Here is a 16,215-nt window from a genome sequence, read left to right as displayed (position 1 = left end):
CTCCTTTGATGATTTTATTCACTTTCATAGCCCTATCAATCACCCCCATGAAAGTGACTACCAAATTTACATGTATCATTCCTCAATATCTCACAACCTTAAACTATATTTGCAACTGTCTTGGATATTCTCAACAAATAGTTGTGGAATGACTGTATAAATACCTACTAAGTGCCAGGCACTATATTCAGGTCTGGATGTCTAAGGTGAACCAAACAGTCTATTTCTGCCTGCAGAGACTCCCAGGCTAATAAAGAATTAAGCAATACAAAGACATTCAACATCACTAATTATCAGGGAAATGCAAATCTAAACCACAAGTTATATGAGATATCACCCTCTACCTATCAGAATGGCTAAAATCAAAATGACAAAATGACATGTTGGTGAGAATGTGGATAAAATGGAACACTAATACACTGTCGGTAGTAATGTAAATTGGTGTAGGCACTGTGGGAAACAGTATGGGGTTTCTTTGGAAAAATAAAAAAATAGAAATACCATATGATCCAATAATTCCACTATTGGGTATTTATCCAAAGAAAATGAAAACACTAATTTAAAAGGTATATGTACACCTGAAGCATTATTTATCATAACCAAGATATGGAAGCAACCTAAGTGTCCATTGATAGGCAAATGCATAAAGAAGATGTGGCATATATATACTGTGGAATATTTTGTAGCCATAAAAAAGAATGTGATGGTGCCATTTGAGATGACATAGATGGGCCTAGAGGGTTTATGCTAAATGAAATGTGTCAGATTGAGAAAGACAAATACCATACGACTTCATTCATAAGTAGAATCTAACAGGAAGGAAGGAAGGAAAGAGAAAAAAAGAATAATCAATCAAAAAGCAGAATCAGACCTATAAATACAGAGGACAAACTGATGGTTTCCAGAGCAGAGGAGTGGGTAAAATGAGTGAAGGGGAGCAGAGGTAAAGGCTTCTAGTTATGGAATGAACAGGTCAGGAAAATAAAGGCACGAACATAAGTCAGTTCTATTATAATAGTGACATACAGGGATGGATGGTAGCTACACTTGTGAATGTTAACATAATGTATAAACATGTCAAATCACTATGTTGTAAACCAATGCAATGTTGTGTGTCAACTAAACTCAAATAAAAAAATAAATAAAACATGAAGAGTTAAGCAACACATGTTATGAAATCCAAGAATGGACAGTTTAGTGATAGGGTAATCAGGGAAAGAATCCCTAAGGAGTTTAAAAAAAGAAAAAATAAGCCTCAGCTCGAAAGATAAAAAGAATCAACCCTGCAAAGAATAGAAATAAAATTTGTCCAAAGAGAGGGGAGAATACACTGGAAGGCCCTCAGGCAGAAAAGGCTGCTGCAAATTTTAAGAACTAAAAGTTTGCCTGGATGCCTGAACATAATTGGAAGTTCTTAAGGGTTTCATGTAGAGCATTGAAACACTCCATTTTACGATAAAAAGCAAACAAACAGTATTCTGACTATGATGTTAGGAAGAGATGAGAACCGAGCAAGAGAAGTAGTAAGAATCGTTAGGGGCTTTCTCAGGAGTCTATGCATGATGCAACTGTGCTTGGCACCAATGGGCAAGATATACACTGGAGATAAGCAGAGAAATTAGAAATATATTTTGGATTTTAGAAAAAACGTACTGATAGGTTGGAGAAGACAGACATGTTACTTTGAACAACTTTTGAGATGGTGAAAGATCATTTCTTCGGGTTCTTTCTGGGAACAGTTTGGTAAGAATATACCCCCAGCAATATTAAGCACAAAAGAGGAGAAAGCAGGTATAGGGGGAAAGTAAGATGAAGATTTGATATATGACAAATTTAAGAGACCTGGTAGGAATTTAAAGCAGATAATACACTATTTCGCACATCATGTCCTGGCTCTCTTGCCTAAATCCTTAACATTCCATGTTTTCACTCATTAATTCTACCTAAACTACAAATTCCATCTGAAATGTTCATGAAGGAAAAGAAGGGTATAGCACATTTGCCTAACTTCTCCTTACCATAAATGTGCCCATAAACTCTGTTTGTACTTCCATCCTGCTGCTTGTCTTAATCCACTATTAATCTGTAAGATTCTTACAGGCAAGACTATGCCCTTCTCTTCCACAAGAGTAGTAAGGGCCCAGGAAACATCTGTTGAACGTAATTGAATTACGTGTAGTTTTCATAAGAGAAGAATATCCTCTTTGTTTTTCTTAATAATGAACTGCATATTTTCTTAGTAATAGGAAGGTGTCTAGATAACATTCCATGAAGGTAATTGGTACATATATTTGATATCTTTCTGGAATGCCTCCAAAGCTCCAATGTCCTGCATTCTCTCAATTCCCACTTCTGTTTTAACAAAGCCAATCTCCCTTGGAAAACTTCCATCTGCTAACACTGGGATCAGCCAACCAGAGCCCATGTCTCAGGCCAAATTTAGCATACTGATGTCAAATCTGGTCACACCCATTTGTCTTAGCTCTGTGCTATAGTGGCAAAGATCAGTAGTTGCTACAGGGACTGTATGAACTGCAAAGCCAAAAAATATTTATGATTTGGACCTTGCACTAATCGAATGCTTTGAAAACCTCTTCTTTGGGTTCTTTCTAGGAACAGTTTGATAAGAATATACCTAAGCAATATTGCATATTGAAAACTTACAATTTAGCATAATTTCATAGAAGTGACATGCGGTGACGGGGATAGGAGATGAACAACCCAAGAGGGGATGGAATCCAGAACAAGGACTCTCAGTGTAGGACTCAAGAATCAGTAAGAAGTTTCAAAACAAAGAATAGCCTGGGTCAATACAAACCTAATAAAGTCAGCTAATTTGTCTGGGGCTTTTACTTCACTCAACTGCACTCAACCCTAAGGCCATATCTGCAGCTCTCTCCCCCAAATTTATTATTTTATTTTTTTATTTGTATATTTTGAGTAGAGTTCACTTACAATGTTACATTAGTTTTGGATGTTCAACATAGTGATTCCACATCCATAGTGATACGTTATGCTGTTCTCATCCACAAGTGTAGCTACCATTTGTCACCACATAATGTTATCACAATATAATGGACAATATTCCCATGCAGGGTCTTTTATTCCTAGGATTTATTCATCCTATAGCCATCTTTTTTCCACTTTAAAGAGCTGTTTTCACATTCTTAAAGGCTCAACTCGAAATCTGTCTGCTCCATGGAGCCGTTTTAAAATCTATCTACTCAACAAAATTAGGCATGGTAGCTCATACTTGGATTTCTAGAGCATTTGTACTGTAGAACTTGTCATTTAATGCTTATTTATTCCCCTGCTGGATTATAAACTTTTTGAGGGCAGATTTTGTCCTTAGCATTGAACTAGTTTAACTGAAATTATTTCATGTTAAGATATGAATACAACACAATTGCCTGACAAGATTTTAGAATATATATATATATATATATATATATATATATATATATATATACATTGAGAGATTGAATATGCAAATGAACAACGGCCAGACCACATTTGACAGTAAAACTCTGCAGCACCTACCAGGAATCCAAAACAGTCTCTGCAGCAATTTGCCCCAGTCAAGACTTGGCAGATGACTGCCAGTTTCCCTAATTTTTGCTCATTTTTCCACCTCAGGACCAACCAAAATATGTTATATTGCTCTACAACATATCAGGTAAGATTCCTGCTTCTACTTAGCCTGACTCCAGCTTCCTCATGCCAGCAACCTCCAATGAAAGCATACCTAAAACCTTCTCTCTTGTTCTCAACTAAAAATCTTTTTCATTCTTGCCTGTATTTGAGTCCTTACCAAACACAAATGATGGTTAGTTGACTAGCTTGCTGTAGCAAACTCAAAATAGCCTCTACCTCCTCTCATTTAAGTTTATCTTCATTTATTTCCATAACTTCATCCAGAGTTTTCCTTCAAATTTAGAGATAAAGCACCAGAGGTCAAGCTTCAAACAGACCAGTCTGAGAGGTGAAGGCCACCACAGTCTTCCATCTGCTGGTTTGATCCTGCTTTGACTCAAAGAGGAAATACTAGGCTTTGGACTGACAGGCACTGGGTTCAAAGTAGAGTGCCTTCAAGACCAGCTGAGGATTTTCACAGAGCGTGGGACTTCAAAATTCACAGGTTGTTTTACCATATCAAGATGGAGTCCAAGAATCATGGTTTTAAATCTGCCCCCTGGGCTCTCCCCAATTCAGTATATTTACTTCTTTGTCAACCCCTGTAGTTTCAGCCTTCAGTCTTGCCTAAGGACACATCCTCAGGCACAGTCCTGCTCAGATTTGTCAGAGCTGGCACTTTAATTCCTTGTCTAGCTGTGGCCTAACTCAACTTTGATTCATGCCATGGTCTAGACTTAACTGATTCTCTAAAGGCTTTCTGTTATTAACCTGGGCTAAAACCCTAATATTGGCCATGATTCCTCAGTACCAGCATGACTGGTCTTTGTGATCCTGCCATATTATGAGGACTGAAACAGAACAAGGATCAGCAGATACTGAATTATTAAAACCAATGCAGGAATATAGACCCTGGATCATAGAATTGAATTTGGAGACACCAGCAAACAGCATGATTCAAATGCCCAGGTAAACATAAAGGAAGCTGCTCTGTGCTCATAAAAAGTAGAATGAGATGCTGGTCCACTTGGACCCTTGGCTGTCCCACTTGTATACAATTAACAATTTCACACAATAATCCAATGGCCCATTAGGGAAAAGACGTTGTAACTGACTAAGTAAGAAAGAACCCTCAAAGGTATATGTAATATGTTAACCAAATTGTAAAACATAAGTTACAGTTCTATTTGAGACAATACAGAAATAGAAACAATATCAAAATTTTGCTTAGCTGTAACATATCTCATGGAGAGAACATCACGACTGCCATATTTGAGGTATGTGTACCTACTCCACTAATCATTTTAAATGTATTTTACCTAAACATGAATAGGTAAAGCATGGTTAACTTGCTGAGTTCAGTGGCAGAACCAGCCTTGGAAAAGGAAAAATTTCAGCTGAAGAGTTAGGTATGGAGTGTTTACTCAAGAGGCAACAGCCTTCAGCAGCCAAATCCTAACAGTTACCTGGGTAAAGTCATCTTAAAATAAATAACAGGTAACAGGTTACAGGTTTCCCACATTTTATTTACTTAAGTTTACACTATATCAAACTGTGTGGGGGCAGGAGAGATAAGTGGTTCAGGATTGTGTGGGGAAAAGAAAGATGAAGCTCTTTAACCTTGGACGATTGAAAATCATCAATACAGTATCAAAATACAGATACAATAATAGTCAAAGAGATACTTTGAAGATAGTATTTACTCTGTTGATATGTAGCCTCTAAACCTAGCCAGAGACAACTATAATAAACAAATAACATATTTTATCACCTTTAGGAGCTATAAGTCTAAGAGTATATAGCACAAGCTACAAATAATAAATAATGCAAGTCCATACACTCTCAGTGGTGGAGGGATTAAATGTCTTGCAAAGGAGAAGATGGTTCAATTTGTGTGTGGATATATAGACCAAGTACTCATAAAAATTTATCCAAAGTGAACTAGTAGGCTGAGAAGGTTTGAAGCCATATCAAGGAAATAGAGTGTCATTAAAGAACACAATGTAAACCTTTCACTTAAGTCATAAAAACTTGGAAATGCCAAGGACACATACTGTGCTTTCTTTGGTGGGTAGGATGTGACTACATCAACATAAGAGACCTTCATTAACACACATTCTCCTCACTGCTGTTCTTGACAAAATGTCTAAAACTTTATATTCCAGATTAAGTCATTTATACCTTAAAGAGTGTTCTACTAAATACACACACATTTGACATCCCATTAACTTATAATACCATTTGGAGACATGATCCTAAGAAGATAAGTAGAAATTGAAGAAAACAAGTTGAAGCTTTATGATAAAATGTTAATTAGTTTAAAAAATAATGAAAATTGGGAACAATAAAAATATCCATTGGTATGAGAATTAGTTTTAAAATAATTTATGCTCCATGATGAAGCACTTAAAGTAATTTTTGAAGAACATTTAATCACAAGATAAAATTCTCTCCATATAATTTAAAATGAAAAAGCAATATTAAAAATTAATATGCATGATGATCATAATGTGTAAAATATATATGTTTTTATTTCCTAGTATCTCTAGTAAAATGAAGCAAAAAATGACATAAAAATGATTACCTTGATGTGGAGGGATGACAAATAACTTTATTGTCTTCATTATTTCATGTATTTTCCAATTTTTATAAGAGGTATATATTACTTTCATTATTTTAAAAGAATAATCATTCTAATTGGATAAATATGAGAATATATATCCAGACACCCCAGGGAGAGATAATACCTCTAGCTATTTTTAGTTAACACATCAGAGAAGATTATGACCATTAGCTAAGCATGGGGATGGGGAGGATGGCAGAGAGAAAGTGAAGCAGATACATGGATGATTCAATTCAATTAAAGAAATAATAATTCCTTACAAGTTTGTAATGCTTTGCCTTTTATAAAGTACTTTCACATACTTTATTCCATGAGGGCTCTTTCAACTTTCTATGGCATACATACAACCACATGGAGACACAAAAGGTTCCCGTTAGTTATTTTAAATGCCTAGGAAGACACATGTACCCTAAAGTCCCAAAAGTGAGTTTTTATAACCAGGGAATAATGGTAGTTTTTAGTGCAAAGAATTTAGAAAGCAGAAGCTTCAATAAAAGACAACAAATTGGGACATGCTATTCTCCATTCTGTACTCTAGGATTGTGACATGTCCTTTTGGCTCCCTGTTAGAGACCAAGCCTTTCTGCTTAGAATACTGACCAGTATCCCCATGGCTGCAGCTAACCCCTTCCTGGCCTTGCTTTCCAAAGCCATGCCCATAGCTCAATCCATCACCCTTACCATTCTCTCCCTTGATTGAAAGGGCAATGATGTTACAAGCTTGAACTCCCCAACAAAGACCTTGGTTCTTGTTACACGAGCACATTCCAGTTCTACAGACTCTATAAAACTGTTACACAGAAACAGGTCAGGGAAGTCAGGATCAGGGTATATAGCTTAATATATCACCTCACCAGCAGAGCACCAGCTCGGACTTCCTTTTCTTGACTACACGCTGGAGGCCTGATCTTGGGCCAATGACAGCTATGCATCATTTACTGCAGACAGACGGGAGCTTTGGAGCAAGGCTGATCTAAGAAATGTTCAGAGAGGACTTGCTCAATTGATATGTATCTTAATGCTGTATTACAATTGCTTTTAGTTAAAAATAATGTACTCCCTTTTAAGTGACAGGTGATTGGGGTAATTACTTTTACTTTTGGAAAAAAAACAGAAGAAAAGAGATCAAATATTATGTTGTAAGCAGAGGGACTAGAACATGTGGCAAGGCAGCAGCTAGGAGGGTAATGCAAGAGTAACCTATGCTGCTGAGTAGCAAACCTTCTGGGAAACACCTATAAATAAGCAAAAGTTAGGACAGCAAAAGTTAAACATACACTTGTTATAAATATTAATCAGTCAAAGTCAGGAGTGTTTAAATAACTTGCCCTAATCTACACAACTTGAAGAGATGAAACCAGTTTAAATGTAGGTGATTTGTGACCACATTCTGAACTCATTTAAGTCATCTCTGCTCAGCAGAACTGTTGTATTTCATTTATAATATGCTTGCTTTGGGTACAGCTGTGTGTGTGCGTATGTGTGTGTGTGCGCGTGTGTGCGTGTGCGTGCCTGTATGTCTGTGTGTATGTGTTAGGAGGTTAGATGCACAGGGGCAAAAGCACAGAGTCCTTTTCCATATTTTCTAATGACTGCATGCATAAATAATGACAGACATGAAACATGGACATCATTATTAGGGAAAGAAAATAAAATATGCAAACATGCTCTATAAAGGATAATGTACCACATAAACCTAAACTATTATGATTCTTGGGACTACAGTAGCTACACAATATGCTGTAAGAAACTGGCCTACTGCACAAGTAAAATTCAGTACTCTCACATCATACTTTACCTCCAGTTAAGATTTAGGGACTACAGCTTAACCCTACCCTGTTATCCTCATCACACTCCACCACCGTCCTTCCACAGCCCTGTCCTGAGGGGACCTGGAATCTGAGTCATTCTTAACTCCTGACTATTGTCTGATTACCACATCTGCAAGCCGGCTGGTGGAAGGAACAGGACCTGGCAGATTGAGGCCACGATAAAGCCACAGTCTCCAAAGTCAACTATTCTCCTGGTGCCACCTGGCAAGTCCTTTGATGCTTTACTCATCACTTCCTTCTTTGTGGCAACAATTAACCTTGCGTACTCAGACCTTTCACCACCTCCTCATGCACCCTCAGCTGATCTCCTGTCCCATACATTTACTTCACATGCATGCACAAAAGTTATTGGATTCTTTCAAATTCCAGCCACCTTAAGGTGCAGTCTTCACCTGGACCCATCAGATACTCCTTTTAATGTCACTTGAAAGCTGTCCCTTCTCTTACCTAAAACTCATCACTTCCCCTTTCTGGTGAATCACATTCTCCCCACCCCCACTTTCTTCCTCTCATTTTTAAAAATAACAGTTTTGTTGAAACATAATTCACGTACAATCAACCTACTTAAAGGGTACCATGTGATGGTTTTTAGTATATTTATACAGTTGTGCAACCATCATTACAATCAATTTTGCAAAATGTTCACTCTTCTCCAAAATAATCATACCCATTAGCAGTCACTCCCTATTACCCCAACCTACCCACCTCCAAACCCCCAGCCCTGGGCAATCACTAATCTACCTCCTGTCTCTATACATATGTGTGTTTTGGACATTTCATGTAAATGGAATCGTGTAATGTATGGAGGCCTCACTCGATTCTCCCTTTACCCTTGTACTTTTAATATCTCCTCCTCCACTCGTCTCTCCCACCAGCACTTCACATGTTCAAATCGTGTCCATCTTTAAAACCAAACCAAACAAAATATAATTACCCATCAGCATCCCACCCCACTTTGGCTTCTGCACGATTTGTCTCCTTCCCAGCCAAGCTTTTTCAAAGAAATGTTTCTGGCTCCTCACATTCTCACTTCCCACTCACTCCTCCAACCATTGCCAACTGTTCCCTGACAAGGTCACCGACAACTTCTTCTTGCTAAATTCAATGGATTGCTAACACCTACTCCTCCCTCACCTCTCAGATTGGATATCACTTCCTCGAGGAAGCCTTCTGTAACCCCTTACATTATATCAGGGTTTCTCACCTTGACACTATTGACATTTTGGGGTGGGTAATTTTCTGACACAGGGAGATGTCCTGCATACTGCAGGAAGTTTAGCAGCATCCCTGGCCTGTACCCATTAGATGCCAGTAGCCATCCCCAGTCCCAAAATTGTGACAACCAAGTAGGTCTCCATATATTGCCACATGTTCCTAGGGAGGCAAAATCACCCCGATAGAGAATTGTTTATCTAGATATGTGCTTTTCCTGCAGGCTGTCACGCCATACTTGATTTCTCTTTTCACAGTACTTATTGCAATGTATTTGGCTATTTGTGGGCTCCTCTGTAACCCCAGCTGGACCAAGATTTATATAGTAGAAGTAATGGTTATCTAGTTCATTCCAGTGACCTCCACACCTAGCACAATGCCAGGATCACAGTAATTAATCAATACATATTTGTTGAATGAATAAGTAAGTGAATGAATATAGTGCTTTTTTGTCGTATGGGGTCCCAGCAGTATGGGAGCCTCCTGAAGAACTTACTGGGTTTTTTTTCCTCTATACATTTTGTCTGTTGTTTCGTTTTTTGCGATTACACCTTGCTAAGGGGTTTGTTCAGGGCCATTGCTAAAAATCATGACATCTGAGTCAAAGGTTACAAGAAGAAAGCAGAGTCAAGAAAGTATAAAAAGATTGATCTTGCATGTAACCCTATTCTTCTTCATTGTTTTCTTGATTTAGCTTTTAAATCATAAGCATATTTGTTGTTAATGCTTTATATTATTTGGCTTCAAAATTTCTCAGCAACTAGCTCTTGTTGGTCCCATGTCCAGATTCAGTCAATCAACTCTGAATTCTCTCATGTTCCAAGTCCCCTGTAATACTGATTCTGTATTTCCCAGAGGGAAGTAGTTCATGGTTACAGTCATTAGAATCATAAGCTCTTCAAAGAGCGTAATTGAACCACATTTTTATAGATGAGAGAATTAATATTCAGGGATATAAAGTGACATGTAGAAGGTGCAGTAATGATCTCTGAAGAACCAAACTGGAATAAATGTTTCATGATTTTTCAATAAGCATGATTTATCATCTTTAAATAGGTCTCATTTGATGATCACTTACTATGGTACCTTTGGGTAACAAAAAGGTACAACATAGAACACAAAGGACATCAGTGGCATTGAAAAAAAAGAACGAGAAGAATAGATTCATGAGGGGCACTATGTAATTTCCTGGGTGATACTGAGACAGAGGCTGATCTATCACTATCAGTTCATGCTGGCCAGGTCACTCATGGTTTTTAAGTGACTTGGACTCGATTTACAATGCAGGATTTGGGCAGCATGCATGACCATGGCCCAAGTTACTTTATGAGATGACATGTTTTATTGGGTTTGAACATCCACTCAGATGGACTAGAAAATAATGCTAGTGGACACCAGAGTATGCTGATTACAGCATCCCCAATTTAAACCATATTGGTTGAAAAATAAGTTGTATTGCAATAAAAAAAAGCTATAAATGTTAGGTAACCTGAAACATAGACATTCTCAACTCCCCAAATGACCTGCATCTAAAACCCCTCACGTTCACTTTCTGATTTTGGTTGGAGAAAATTACCGGAATCATGGATGGCGTGCATCACAATTACATGATGCTTCTGTTTTCCCAGTGACTCACACAATATGTGTTGGTTCCCTTCCTCTCTCAGTATGGCTCTCACTCTTCTGGTGGTCTGCTGTGTTTCTTGAACCAGTGTTGTTGTTGTTGTTGTTGTTGTTGTTGTTGTTGTTTTGTTTTGTTTTGTTTTTGACCATAAGTAGCAATGGCTTTCTCTTTGTGCTCTAAGTGAGGACAAGGGGATTTTGGAGTTGTTTTCCTCATCTAAGGAGGGACTGTATTGTCTTTAGCAGAACGGAGGTAAATTAACAGGTCAGATGTAATTGTCATTCTCCTGGAAGTCCTCATGTTTTACAGCTCAACCACCTCTTTATAGCCAGTAATCTACTCTCATATGGGCTCAATTTTGTCTTTAACAACAGAAGTACCATCAGTATTTACTCATACTCAAAACATTTAACAACTGGTAAGGCATAGGTGCTAACTAATCAGGGATCGCTAGCCATAAACAACTGGTACAACCGTATCTGGGTTACCTGTAGACCATCAGTCTTTCACACAAGGTGAATAGAGTTTTCCTCTATCTAGCCTGATGTCTTTTCCAGGAATGGATGCCTCTGGGAAGTACTATTTATTTATTATGCAAATCACATCAAATATCCTAGAATTTACTCTTGCAATGACTTTGAACATTAGTGAAATCAATCCAGATTCTAAGGTACCTCCCACCACCCACCACCATCTCCTATCACAGATGAAGTGCCTCCCAGTTTAAGATGTGACTCCAGGATCTTCCTTCTCCTGACACAAAGATACACACTGGAGTCATCTCCAGATGACCATGGTTACAAATGCATAATGTTTGGGACCAGCAAACATTGGGACCAATGTAATACAAATGCATTATGTTTGGGACCAGCCCAAAACATAATGGGAACTGATTACATGATCCAGTGAGTAGAAATATCCCCTGAGCTAGAGACATTTATGTTGCCAAACTCTTATTAGAGGAAGTGAAAGGAAGGAGGACCTTTCCATCTTTGTTTGCAAAGGCATGCATATGGAAAGCTAAGTAGACTTGCCTGTGTATGTTTACTTGTGCGCTGTTTGAATTGCCTTAATTGCTTGGGTATCTTGTTTTCAGAGTCAATCACATAGCAATTTACCTAAGGCTAATCATCGCTTCCAGTCATTTTTACACTTGAAAAGAATCATTCATAAATCAAGTCAACCATCCATGGGCTTCTAAAAGAGAGCAGAGATGGTATGTATTAATTTTGAATATCTACTATATGTCTGCAGTATAAAAGGCACTTTTGGTCAATTTAAGTAGTGAGAGAAATTATGATACAGTAGTTAAGAATATGAACTTAGGATAGGAGTCAGAGATAACTGGAATTAACTCTTGGCTCTGCCAATTACTAAATTGTGCTCTTGGATAAACTTAACTGTGTAAAGCCTCACTTTCCTAAGTTGTTAAATGGAGATTATTAATAGCATGTACATACTACATGGCATTGTGAGGTTCAACCAAATGTGTATAAAGTGCTGAGACTAAGCACTCAAAACTGGTAGTTACTATCATTATCTATGGCTATCACAATAACATCTTGAGGTTATGTATTAGATTCATTTTACAGATGAGGAAACAAAGAACCATGGAGGTTAATAATTCCCAAATCTGTACTCTTTGTAGCACATCATACAATAAATAATGGAACCACCATTCTGGCATTATTTGTAAACTGCCTGAAGCTATGATTCCCAAAAAGGAACCAAAACATAGTATGTGTAACCATTTATTCCTCTACCCAGGATACCCATACACAAAGCAGTTAGCTTGAAGGACAACATTCATATGGATATATGAGTTCTGGAATATGTATTTATACAATTATTTCATGGATAAAATCCCTATTGCTTTTGTTGTCTTACCCACTCTTCCAGAGCTGCCTGACTTTTTTTCTTTCAGAACCAACTGGCAAGATGTTCTGGAAACAAGATGTTTCTTAGCAACATTTTGTTTATATATATAAAAACATAACCTTTACTGCCACCTACTAGAGAAGAGAGAGCCTCCGCATTTAAATGAATGTACTTATTGGATCTCTTGGTTTTTGTATATAGTCCTGCGTGTTTTTCTTTCTTTCAGGAAGGAGTGTCCTTCGCTTTAAAATAGTTCTTCCTCAAGGCCATAGCTAATTGTATAGCACCTCCTCTCCTGTGTCCTCACAACTGTGGATGTGTGTTCATGTGCATATGTCTTAAAAGAAACACATGCCTGATAGATTCTCCCCATTCTACCCCATTACTGTCAAAGTAATCCCTCTGCAACTTTGATAATTTAGAGGATTTACTCTTTCCCTAAAGAAATATCACTGAACTCAGAAAGATATTTAGAAAAATCTGACAAAAAGATCAATACTTCTAGAGAATAACTGGCCTTCTCCATATCTCCATTACAGAAGTGTTGGCTGTGGATGACCAAATTCCTTAGAGAGGACTGTTTTCTAACCCAAACGAAGTCATTTCTTGACCCAAATGAAGTCACCTGCAAGAGAGCATGTGTGTGCCAGGGGAGGGGGGTAGCCCCAGAGAAACAGTAAACACTGTAATCACAGAGGTATTTGAGAGAGTTCAAATACTTATTTTCACAAATTTCCCCTTAGTTTGCTATTAGCTAGGGTTCTCCAGAGAAATGGAACCAATGGGATATGGAGAGAGAGACAGAGACAGCAAGAGAGAGGAGATTGTTGTTAAGGAATTGGCTCACACAGTTGCAGGGACTGGTAAGTCCAAAATCTATAGCACAGGCCAGCAGGCTGGAGATGCAGGGAAGAGTTGATGTTGCAGTCTTAGGTCTGAAAATGATCAGGAAGTGAAATTCCTGGGGTACCTCAATCCTTTCTCCTAAGGTCTTCAACTGCTTAGATGAGGCCCATCCATATAATAGAGGGTAAACTGCTTTATTCAAGGTCTACTGATTTAAATGTTAATCATAACTAAAATAATAACTCACAGCAAATTCTGGGTGACTAAAATCACCCAAGGCATCACCTAATTATACTATGAAACGTGATAAGATTATGACTGGACTTTTTTTTGTAATTCTTTTTTTTTTTCATTTTGATATAATGATAGCTTTGCATGTTGTTTTAAGAAATAATACAGAGAAATTAATTCTATGTACCTTTTACCCAATTCCCCCCAATGGGAACACTTTGGAAAATTTTAGTACAGTATCATAACCAGGATATTACCAGTGATAGAGTCAAGATACAGAACACTTTCATTACCACAAGGATCATTCATGTTTCCCACTTATAGTCACTTCTATGTCCCTCCTGGCCCCCCTCCCTACATAACTGCTGGAAAACACTATTTTGTTCTCTATTTCTATAATGTGTGTCATTTCAGGAATGTTATATAAATGGAATTGTATTATATAACCTTTTAGGACTGACTTTATCATGCAGTGTAGTTTTCTGAAGATTCATAGAAGTGGTTGCGTATATCAATAGTTTGTTCCTTTTTATTGCTGAGTAGTTCTCCATGGTATGGCTTGTTTAATCATTCACCTGTTGAACGGTATCTGGGTTATTTCCAGTTCTGGCTATTACAAATAAAACTGATACAAACATTTGCAAACAGGTTTTGTGGGACAATAAGTTTTTTTGGTCTGTTTTTTTTTTTCATTTTGTTATTTCTCTGGGATAAATGTCAAAAAGTGCAATTGTTGGGCCATATGATAATTGCATATTTGGCTTGCTAAGAATAGTCAAATATTGTCCAGAGTGATGACCATCTGACATTCTCTCTAGCATGTAGGAGACATCCAATTTTTCTGCATCCTTGATAGCTTGATAACATTTGGTATTGTCATTTTTCTTTATTACAGCCATTCTGAATGGGGATAATGATACCTCACTGTGTTTTTTATTTTCACTTTATTAATGACTAATGATGTGGAAAATCCTTTCATATGTTTATTGGACATCTGTGTATCTTATTCATTGAAATGTCTTCTCAAATCTTTTTCCAATTTTGCATTGGATTGTTTGACTTTTTTCCCTTTTCGATCTTGTGAATTCTTTATATATTCTATATACTTGTCCTTTGTTGAATATGTGGTTTGCAGATCTTTTTTTCCCAGTCTGTATATTGTCTTTCAGCCTTTAAACAGGGTCATTTTCTGAGCAAAAGTTTTTGTTTTTATTTATATGAAAGCCAATTATTATTTTTTTAAATGAATTGTGGTTTTGGTGTTAAGTCTAAGAGCTTTTTACCTAACCATGAATCCCAAATATTCTCTTTTCTTTTTTCCTAAAAGTTTTTAGCTTTACTTTTATATTTAAGTGTATGATCCATTTTTGGTTTTTTAATAAAATTATGAAGTTTCAGTCATGTTTTTTTTTCTTGTTTGTTTTGTTTTCCCTGTTGATACCCAGCTGTTCTGGAACCATTTTCTGAAAAAGCTGTATTTCCTCAATTAAGTTACTTTTGTCCCTTTGTCAAAAATCAGCAGGATGTATATACGTAAATCTATTTCCAAGTAGTCTTATTCCATTATCTCTGTGTTTATCCACCAGTATCAGTCTGTGGCTACTGTAGCTACATGATAAGTCATAAAATAAGTCATATAAGTCATAAAATCTGGCAGCTTTTTTCCTTCTGCTTTATTCTTTTTCAAAATTATTTTAGCCATGTTCCTTTGTATTTCCATATACACTTTAAAATCATCATATCTACATCTATAAAATTTCTTGTTGGGATTTTGATAGTAATTTCACTGGACCTGTATATCAGTTTGGTGGGAATTGATATCTTTAATATGTTAAATCCCCTGTTGCATGAACACAGTTTGTCTCTCTATTTATTTACATTTTTTATTTCTCTTATCAGTGTTTTATAGTTTTCAGCATACAATTTTTATATATGTTTTGCTAGATTTATACCTGGATTTATTTCTTAAAAAGCAGAATGCAATAAAAATCTTTATTTCTTGAGTGCCTGGGTGGCTCAGTCGGTTTAAGCGTCCAACTCTTGGTTTTGGCTCAGGTCACCGTCTCACAATTTATGAGTTCAGGTTCCACATCGGGCTCTGTGCTGATGGTGCTGAGCCTGCTTGAGATTCTCTCTCCTTCTATCTCTGCCCATTCCCTGCTTGTGCTCTCTCTCTCAAAATAAATAAATAAACTTTACAAAAATATCTTATTTCTTTATTGAAGAGACCTGACTTTATCTATCTATCTATCTATCTATCTATCTATCTATCTATCTATCTAATTTGAGAAAGAGAGGGAGAGAGTGGGGTAGATGGGAAGAGAAAAAGAGAGAAA

Source organism: Lynx rufus, unplaced genomic scaffold (genome assembly GCF_022079265.1).
Source record: "Lynx rufus isolate CCGP_SWC_20201006 ecotype Redwood Valley unplaced genomic scaffold, mLynRuf1.p SCAF_18, whole genome shotgun sequence".
In the NCBI taxonomy this organism is placed as follows: domain Eukaryota; kingdom Metazoa; phylum Chordata; class Mammalia; order Carnivora; family Felidae; genus Lynx; species Lynx rufus.
This window is presented reverse-complemented; position numbering follows the sequence as displayed.